Raw genomic sequence first — 10,246 nt, 5'->3', positions numbered from 1 at the left:
CATATGAGGCGCTATTTTCCAGGTGAGACAGGATGGAGCACAGAACACAATGGGATTGTAAACAGTGATAAGGAAGAAAACCAAAAGGAGAATAAATTAAAACAAAATTTTGATGAGTATAGATAGAGTGAATGCAAGCAGTCTTTTTCCACTGAGGCTAGGGGAGAAAAAGACCAGAGGACATGGTTTAAGGGTGAAGGGGGGAAAGTTTAAAGAGAAAATTAGGGGGGGCTTCTTCACACAGAGAGTGGTGGGAGTGTGGAATGAGCTGCCAGATGAAGTGGTAAATGCGGGCTCACGTTTAACATTTAAGAAAAATTTGGACAGGTACATGGATGAGAGGTGTATGGAGGGATATGATCTAGGTGCAGGTCAGTGGGTCTAGGCAGAAAATTGGTTCAGCACAGCCAAGAAAGGCCAAAAGGGGATATAGACATGTTAAGTAAATAGCTGAGAACATTATGGATTGTGAAAAATTGTGATGTTACGTACTTTGGTCTCAGCCCAAAATGTTGGCTATTTATTCCTCTCCATAGATGCTGTATGACCTCCTGAGCTCCTGTGTAACACACACAAAATGCTGGAGGAACTCAGCAGGTCAAGCAGCATCTATGAAGAGTCATCATCTCAGACCGAAATGTTAACTCTTTATTTCTCTCGATGTTTACTGCCTGAACTACTGATCTCCTTCAGCATATTGTGTGTGTTTTTGCCAAGTACCTATGCTCCATTCACTAAAAAAAGTGGGATTTCCCGGTAGCCACCCATGTCAATTCCACTCCGCATTCCCCTTCCAACATATTAGTCCACGGACTCCCTACCGCCACGAAAAAGCCACACTCAGGTTGGAGGGGCAACACCTTCTATTCCATCTGGGTAGCCTTCAACTTGATGGCATGAACATCGATTTCTCGAACTTCTGGTAATTGCCCACCCCCAACCTCCTCACTATTTTCTGTTCCTGTTTCCTTCTCTCACCTTGTTTCTTTACTTGCCTCCAGCAAAATGTTGGAGGAACTCAGCAGTTCAAGCAGCATCTATGGAGAGGATTGAAGGGTTGTCATCTGGGACTAACTGTTGACTTGTTATTCCGCTCCGTACCTGCTCCCTGACCTACTGATCTCCTCCATCATTTTATGTGTGCTTTTGCCAAGCACCTATGCTCCATCCTCCAGAACAAGTGTGATTTCCAGGTAGCCACCAATTTCAATTCAATTTCTCATTCCCATTCCGACATGTTAGTACATGGCCTCCTCTATTGCCATGATGAGGCCACACTCAAGTTGGAGGAACAACCTGCATAGCCCCTGGATAGCCTCAAACATGATGACATGAACATCAATTTCTCAAACTTCCAGTAATTGGCCACCCCGATTCTCCCCCACCATTCTCTATTCCTGTTTCCCTCTCTCACCTTATCTCTTTACCTGCCCATCACCTCCCTCTGATGCTCTTCATCCTTCCCTTTCTTCCATGGCCTTCTATCTTGCCACATCAGGTTCTCCTTTCTCCAGCCCTTTATCTCTTTCCCCAATCAACTTCCCAGCTCAAATACAAAACATATTAGAACACTACCAATAGTAGCTACAGTATTACTCTTTATTGGTTCTAATCATTATTGACAGAGGAATTTATAAGAACATAAGACTATAAGACATAGGAGCAGAATGAGACCATTTGGCCCATTGAGTCTCCTCCACTATTCAATCATGGCTGATCCTTTTTCCTCTCCTCAGCTCCACTCCTCAGTCTTCCTCCCATAACCTTTGATGCCCTGTCTAATCAAGAAACTATCAAGCTCTGCCTCAAATACACTCAGTGACCTGGCCTCCACAGTTGCCTGTGGTAATATATTCCACAAATTCACCGCCCTCTAGTGAAAGAAATTTCTTTACTTCTCCGTTTTAACTGGACACCTCTCTATCCTGAAGCTGTGCCCTCTTGTCCTTGACTTCCTCATCATGGGAAACATCCTTTCTACATCTACACTGTCTAGGCCTTTCAAGATTCAAAAAGTTTCAATGCGACCCCCCTTCATCCTTCTAAATTCCAATGAGTACAGACCCAGAACTATCAACCAATCCTTTTATGATAATCCTTTCATACCCAGAATCATCCTTGTGAATCTCCTCTGAACCCTTTCCAATGCCAGCACATCTTTTCTTAGATGAGGAGCCCAAAACTGTTCGGAATATTCAAGGTGAGGCGTCACCAATGCCTTACAAAGCCTCAACATCACATCTTTGCTCTTGTATTCTAGACTTCTTGAAATGAATGCAAATTTGCACTTTCCTTCCTCACCACCAACTCTACGTGCAAGTTAACCTTTAGATTGTTCTGCTCAAAGACTCCCAAGACTGTTTGCATCTCATATTTTTGGGTTTTCTCCCTATTTAGAAAATAGTCTGCACGTTTATTCCTACTGCCAAATTGCACGACTATGCATTTTCCAACATTGTATTTCATTTGCCACTTTCTTGCCCATTTTTCTAATCTGTCTAGGTCCTTCTGCAGCCTACCTGTTTCCTCAACACTACCTGTTCCTCCACCAATCTTCGTATCATCTGCAAAACTGGCAACAAAGCCATCTATTCCATCATCTAAATTATTGATAGACAGCATAAAAAGAAGTGGTCCCAACACTGACCCCTGCAGAACACCACTAGTCACTAGCAGCCAACCAGAAAAGAATCCTTTTATTCCCACTCACTGCCTCCTACCGATCAGCCAATGCTCTATCTATGCCAGTAACTTCCCTGTAATACCGTGGGCTTTTAACTTGGTAAGCAGCCTCATGTGTGGCACCTTGTCAAAGGCCTTCTGAAAGTCCAAATATACAACATCTGCTGGCATCCCTGTCAACACCTTCTTCCAATTTACTTTGGCCAACTACTTTCTCATACCCCTGTAATTTCCTTTACACCATTGAAATACTGTTACACCAGACTTTGCTTTCTCCCTGTCAAATTTCAAGTTGTACTCAATCATACTATGATCACTGCTTCCTAAGGATTCCTTTACCTCAAGCTCCCGAATCACCTCCCATTCATTACATAACATCCATAGAGGATCTCATTGTAGGTTCAGTGACAAACTGCTCTAAAAAGCTATCTCATAGACATTCAATAAACTCACTCTCTTGAGATCCTTTTCCAATCTGATTTTCCCAGTCAACTTGCATGTTGAAATCTCCCATGACTACCATAACATTGCTCTTTTGACATGCCTTTTCTAGTTCCTGTTGTAACCTGTGGTCCACCTTCCAGCTACTGTCGGGAGGTCTGTATATAACTGCATCAGGGTCCTTTTATCCTTGCAGTTTCTTAACTCAACCCACAAGGATTCAACGTCTTCCGATCCTATGTCACATCTTTTTACTGATCAGATGCCATTCTTTACCAGTACAGCCACGCCACCCCCTCCATCTAACTTTCTATCTCTCTGATACAATGTTTAACCTTGGACATTCAGCTCCCAACTACAACCATCCTTCAGCAAAGATTCAGTGATGGTCACATTGTCATACTTGACAATCTGTAATTGTGTAACAAGATCGTCCACCTTACTTCTCATACAGCATGCGATGAGATTTAACACTTTGAGTACTGTATTTTCTACCCTTTTTGATTCTGCATCCCTACTGCATTTACACTCACCCTGCTGGCTACAATTATGTCCGATCATCTGCCAGCCCTTCCTGACAGTCTGACCGCATGCTATCTACCATTTGTCCTATCTTGAGTCCCCTCACTCCGGTTTCTGCACCCCTGCCAAATTAGTTTAAAACCTCTCTAAGAGCTCAAACAAACCTGCTCACTGGAATATTGGTTCCCCTCAGGTTCAGGTGCAACCTGTCACTTTGAACTGGTCATATCTCCCCCAGAAGAGATCCCAATGATCCATAAACCTGAAGCCCTTCCCCCGCACCAGCTTCTCAGCCACGCATTGATTTGCCAAACTATCCTGTTTCTTCCCTCAATGGTGCATGGCACAGGCAGCAAACCAGAAATTACTACCCGGGATCTCCTGCTTCTCAGCTTTCTACCCTACTCTCTAAATTCTCTTTCAGGACCTCTTTGCTTTTCCTTCCTATGTCATTGGTAGCAATAGGTATACAGATATCTGGCTGTCCTCCCTCCCTCTCCAAAATGTTGTGGATGCGATCCAAGATGTCCCTGAGTCTGGCACCAGGGAGGCAACCCACCATCCGATGTCCGATTCATGTCCACAGAATCTCCTGCCTGTTCCTCTGACTATTGAGTCCCCTGTTGGTACTGCTCCCCTATTCTCCCTCTTTCCCTCTGTGCCATGGACCTATGCTCAGTGCTAGTAAACTGGTCTCTGTGGCATTTCCTGGGGTGTTCATCCCCCAGAATAGTACCCAAAATGGTATACTTATTTTTGAGGGAAATGGCTGAGGAGTGCTCTGTACTAACTGCGTATTCATATTTCCATTTCTCCTAACAGTCACCCAACTACTCACCTCCTGCAACTTTGGGGTGAATACTTCCCCGTAACTCTGATCGATGATCTCCTCATTCTCCTGTACAAGCTGAAGTTCATCCAGCTGCTGCTCCCTCACCTCTAACCCTCTGACTCTCAATGCAGGAACCCCTCAGGGCTGCGTACTGTGTCCCCTGCTTTACTCCCTGTGACTGTATCGCTACCCAGAGCTCCGATCTGCTAATTAAATTTGCCGACGACACTACATTGATTGGCCTTATCTCAAATAATAACGAGGTAGCAATAACAGGGAAGAAGTCCTCTCTCTGGTACAGTGGTGTCAAGAAAACAACCACAAATGCACATAACTAATGCTTATTAGAACTTTTTCGGCAACAGTCTCCTGCCTCAATTAGATGGCATTTTGTCCCATATAAACGAGAGGAATCCGAGCTACAGTGCCCTATAAAAAGTACCTTCCCCACCCCAATAGAAGTTTTCATGTTTTATTGTTTTACCACATTGAATCACAGTAGATTTAACATCTGCCGGATGATGCTGAGAATTTCCTACGAGCCTGTGGTGGCCAGTGCGATCATGTTTGCTGTTGTGTGCTGGGGCAGAAGGCTGAGTGTAGCAGACGCCAACAGAATCAACAAACTCATTCGTAAGGCCAGTGATATTGTGGGGATAGAACTGGACCCTCTGATGGTGGTGTCTGAAAAGAGGATGCTGTCCAAGTCGCATGTCATCTTGGACATTGTCTCCCATCCATTACATAATGTACTGGTTGGACAAGGGAGTATATTCAGCCAGAGACTCATTCCACCGAGATGCAACACAGAGCGTCATAGGAAGTCATTCCTGCCTGTGGCCATCAAACTTTACAACTCCTCCCTTGGAGGGTCAGACACTCCAATAGGCTGGTCCTGGACTTATTTTCTGGCATAATTTACATATTACTATTTAACTATTTATGTTTTTATTACTATTTAATTTTTTATGGTGCAACTGTAATGAAAACCAATTTCCCCTGGGATCAATAATGTATAACTATGACTATTTAATTTGGCTTTTATTGACACTGATCAACAGTGTCAAAGTGAAAACAGATCTCTATAAATTGATGTAAATTAATTACAAATATAAAACACAAAATAATTGATTGGATAAGTATTCACCCCCTTCAAATCAGTATTTAGTAAATGCAATTTTGGCTGCAATTACAGCCTTGAGTCTGTGTGGATAGGTCCCTATCAGCTTTGCACTTCTGGACATTGCACTTTTTCCCCATTCTTCTTTACAAAACTGCTCAGGTTCAGTCAGATTTCATGGAGATTGTGAGTGAACAGCTCTTTTCAAGTCCAACCACAAGTTCTCAATTGGATTAAGGTCTAGACTCTGACTTCGCCTCTCCAGAACTTTAACTTTGTGGTTTTAAGCCATTCCTGTGTAGCTTTGGCTTTCTGCTTGAGGTCATTGTCTTGCTGGAAAATAATTTTTTTTTCTCAAGTTACAGTCCACTTGCAGACTGCATCAGCTTTTCCCCCAGGATTTCAATGCATTTTGCTCCATTTATTTTACCCTCAAACTTCACAAACCTTCCATGGCCTGCTGCAGAGAAGCATCCCCATAGCATGACACAGCCACCACCATGCTTCATGGTAGGGATGGTGTGTTTTTGATGATGTGCTGTGTTTGGTTTACACCAGACATAGCATTTAGTTTGATGACCAAAAATCTCAATTTTGGTTTCATCAGATCATAGAATCTTCTTCCAGCTGACTTCAAGTTCACCCTCACATCTCCTGACAAACTCTAGCCAATTTTTCATGTGAGTTTTTTCAACAGTGGCTTTCACTTTGCAACTCTTGCATAAACTTGTGACTGGTGAAGTACCCAGGCAACAGTTGTTGTATGCACAGTCTCTTCTATCTCAGCCACTGAAGCTTGTAGCTCCTCCGGAGTTGTCATCGGTCTCTTGGTGGCCTCCCTCACTAGTCCCTTTCTTGCACAGTCACTCAGTATTTGAGGATGGCCTGCTCTAGGCAGATTTACAGCTGTGCCATATTCTTTCCATTTCTTAATGATTGACTTAACTGTACTCCAGGGGATATTCAGTGACTTGGAGATTTTCTTTTATCCATCTCCTGACTTGTGCTTTTCAATAACGTTTTCACAGAGTTACTTGGAGTGTTTGTGTAAAATCCTGTTTTTCGCACTGTAAACATTGCAGTCTTGAATGAGTCCACCATTTATTTTGTTTCCAATTTGGATTTCTACTGATTGCTTCTAATATTATAGCATTTTACATTTTAGTCTTCTCAGCAACAGAGAAATTCATTAATCCCCGTTACTCTCTACAACAGAAAATTGGTTGATTTGAACTTTTGACTTTACATTGCTGTGGCTTCCTCTGAGCTGTTCTGTGGTGTTTCTGAAGCCAATCTTCTCCAGAAGAATCTCTTTGTTGTATCACAGCCAGATTATTAATCTGTCTTTCTTCTCCCAGTGTCATTGAGATGCAGAGCATTTCGTACGCTTTATCTTTTTTATAAACTGAGGTTAGTGCCACAGAAGAACATTCATGAGTTATAAATAAACATTGCACATCACTTACCCGAACGTTACATCACACCCACTGTTTGTAAAGCAAGATTAGGAGAGTGAGGGCTAACAACAAATTCTATTTGTTAAAGGGACATTAATTATAAGGGACCATAAGACAAAGGAGCAGAATTAGACCATTCGGCCTGTCATGTCTGCTCCACCATTCCATCAGGGCTGATTCATTATCCTTCTCAATCCCATTCTCCTGCCTTCTTCCTGTAACCTTTGACATCCTTACTAATCAAAAACCTATCTACTTCCACTTTAAATGTACTCAATGACTTGGCCTCCATAGCCATCGGTGGCAACGAATCCCACAGATTTACCACCAACTGGCCAAAGAAATTCCTCCTCATCTCAATTATAGAGGGAGGTCTGTCTTTATATTCTGATCCTGTGCCTTCTTCTCCTAGACTCTCCTATTAAATGAAACATCCTCTCCACTTCCTCTCCATCTTGGCCTTTCAATATTCGACAAGTTTCAATGAGATCCCTCCTCATTCTTCTAAACTCTAATGAGTACAGTCCCAGAGCCACTAAACACACTTCATATGTTTTATTCCTGGGATTAATCTCAATAGTTCCTCTAGACCCTCTCCAATGCCAACACATACTTTCATAGATAATAACTTGAAGTTGCTCAGGATATCCAAGTGCAACTGTTTCATTTTTCATGATTCCTGACACTATAAAATCATATCATCAGGATCGTTGTTCAGTTTCTAAGAGATTAATTTTATTTCTTTGTTCCTTCCCAGCAGGTTTCAATTGTATTTTTTCAAACATCTGTGCAATTATTTTGAGTTTCTAGTGAAACTGCAATTATTTCTGAAAGTGCAATCCAAATCTCGCTGCAGAAAGTAGCATTGTTTTGCCATTGTAAACATTTTCAACATTTCCCCATGAGTTATTCCAATTAAAGTTCTTCTGAATTTCCCTTCAGTCAGTCTCTGCACTCCAGAGTAAACAACCATAGTTTATTCACCCTTTCTTTATAACTCATACATATAACATATCTAAACAAAATCCCGGCAAGTCCCTTACTAGAATCCTCCAATTCTTTCTTACTAGGGGGTGACTAGAATTGCATGCAGTACTCTTGATGTGGCTCAGCCAAAATTTATACAGCCATAACATGGGTTCCTTACTCTTCTGCTCAATACTCTGACCAATGAAGGAAGGTTTACCATTCACCTTCTCTACCGCCCTTAACCACTTTCAGAGAGCTGTGGACTTGGACCCCAAGTTCAACCTCAAATTTAATCGTCATTCAACCATACATGAATGCCCACGAATACAGCCAAATGAAAGAACGTACTCCGGGGCCAGTTGTGCACAAGGCACATATAGCACATATAAGATTGCAAGCACATATAACATATCAGTAACATACAGTCACATGATCAAATAGTGCAAGACTCTGAATCCAATGAATGTTGCAGCAGTCTGCCGTCGAACACAATACAGCTTGTCTTCTGCCGAGTGAGCAGTGGGGTGCAACACTGCCCTCACGGGACAATGCGCCACTCCGCCTCCGATGGAGCACACTGACTCTGATGCCTCTCTGCTGGACAGCTGTAAACAGGCAACACTGTGGCTTAAGGCCTCGTCCAAGCTACGACATAGGCCATCCAGCTCCCCTGCTGTCTTCCCATGCCATTTGCCAAAAAATCAGTGAATTGGACTTGCAACATTCCACTTTAACAATATCCAACAGGGCGCTGCGATTACAAGATGATCACTGGCTATTAAACTGCACAACACCTTTGCAGACTGATTCCCCCAACACCCCCTTGATGCAGTTAGCAGCACAATCCACACCGTCCAGCTCCTTCAGTTTCTCCACAACTCCCTGATGGGGTGAACCTGCAGCACTTTAAATTCTTAATGTCCAGCAGGGTTGAACAATTGTAAAGAAATATGTTTAAAATGGACAATAGCACTACTGGTTGGCCCCATGGAAGCCACTGTGATCAAACACACTGCTGTCTTACTGGAAGATTTCTCTATACAACAGTGTTGTTAAGGATGCTGCCATTAACTGTACATTTTCCCCTTACCTTTGACTCCCGAAGTGCAGAACCTCACATTTTCCCTGAATTAAACTCCATCTGCCAATTCTTCTCTACTTGCCAAGTAGATGAACTTTCATAAGGCATTGATACTTGAATTGCCCTTGCATCTCCCCATTGTTACCACCAGAACCTCTCCAGGCACTTACTAGAAGGCCTTTTCACAGCCTTTGTTTTCTGTAAATAGCATCTGGATCTGCCTCACCCTATTCTTTTAATGAACTCGATCACAGTGGCTTCCATGGGGTCAACCAGTAGTGCTATTGTCCATTTTAAAAATATTTCTTTACAATTGTGCAACCCTGCTGCACATTAAGAATTTAAAGTGCTGCAGGTTTACCCCATCAGAAACAATTGACACAACAATTGTAGACCATATCTCGGGTAATGATGAGTTTGAGTACAGAGAGGAAATTAAGAACCTGATGGCATGGTGCAAAGACAATAACCTATCCCTCAACGTCAGCAAGATGAAGGAATTGGTTGTTGACTTCAGAAGGAGTAGCGGACCGCACGACCCAATTTATATTGGTGGTGCGCAAGTGGAACAGGTCAAAAGCTTTAAGTTCCTCAGGGTCAATATCACAAATGACCTGAATTGGTCCAACCAAGCAGAGTCCACTGCCAAGAAGGCCCACCGGCACCTTTACTTCCTGAGAAAACTAAAGAAATTTGGCCTGTCCCCTAAAACCCTCACTAATTTTTATAGATGCACTGTAGAAAGCATTCTTCTAGGGTGCATCACAACCTGGTATGGAAGTTGTCCTGTCCAAGACCGGAAGAAGCTGCAGAAGATCGTGAACACAGCCCAGCACATCACACAGACCAAGCTTCCGTCGTTGGACTCACTTTATGCTGCACGCTGTCGGAGCAGTGCTGCCAGGATAATCAAGGACACGACCCACCCAGCCAACACACTTTTCGTCGCTCTTCCCTCCGGGAGAAGGCTCAGGAGCTTGAAGACTCATACTGTCAGATTTGGGAACAGCTTCTTTCCATCTGTGATAAGACTGCTGTACGGATCCTGACCTGGATCTGGGCCGTACCCTCCAAATATCCGGACCTGTTTCTCGGTTTTTTTGCACTACCTTACTTTCCATTTTTCTATTTTCTATTTATGA

The sequence above is a fragment of the Mobula birostris genome, chromosome 7 (genome assembly GCF_030028105.1).
Source record: "Mobula birostris isolate sMobBir1 chromosome 7, sMobBir1.hap1, whole genome shotgun sequence".
In the NCBI taxonomy this organism is placed as follows: domain Eukaryota; kingdom Metazoa; phylum Chordata; class Chondrichthyes; order Myliobatiformes; family Myliobatidae; genus Mobula; species Mobula birostris.
This window is presented reverse-complemented; position numbering follows the sequence as displayed.